Source organism: Myotis brandtii, unplaced genomic scaffold (assembly GCF_000412655.1).
Source record: "Myotis brandtii unplaced genomic scaffold, ASM41265v1 scaffold163, whole genome shotgun sequence".
Classification (NCBI taxonomy): Eukaryota; Metazoa; Chordata; class Mammalia; order Chiroptera; family Vespertilionidae; genus Myotis; species Myotis brandtii.
Window position 1 is genome coordinate 768994 of NW_005355962.1, and position 448 is coordinate 769441.

The 448-nt window shown below is 45.8% G+C and overlaps 1 protein-coding gene across 1 annotated transcript in view; it reads left to right on the plus strand.

The window, feature by feature from the left end:
- Positions 1–448, plus strand: part of MANBA (mannosidase, beta A, lysosomal) — a gene marked incomplete at its 5' end in the record, with an annotated part of 117379 nt that overhangs the window by 93476 nt on the left and 23455 nt on the right. The window lies entirely within an intron of this gene.

Sequence of the window (448 nt, forward strand, 5' to 3'; positions counted from 1 at the left end):
GCGGAGGGTGGGGCGGGAACTGGGAGGAGGGGAGTTATGGGGGGGAAAAAAGAGGAACAAATGTAACCTGAACAATAAAGATTTAATTAAAAAAAAAAAAGATTCCACTGTGAAAGGTAGTACAATAAGGCTTCTAGGAGAAAACATAAGAGAATACTTCATTATATTGGCATAGGGAAAGATTTCTTAAACAGGACATCTACACTAATAAAAGAGAAAGATGCAAATTAACCATCCCTCCGCCACTCCACTACACCCACCAGCCAATCAGGAGCGAGTATGCAAATTAACCCGACTAAGATGGTGGCGGCCACAGAGCTGGAGCGAGCAGGAGGCTTGGGTTGCCCCCGGCGATGGAGGAAGCCAAGCTTCCTGCTTTCCCTGGCTGGCCCTGGGCTCCGTTCAAGGCTACAAAGTTTCAATTATAGAAGATAAATAAATCCCAGAT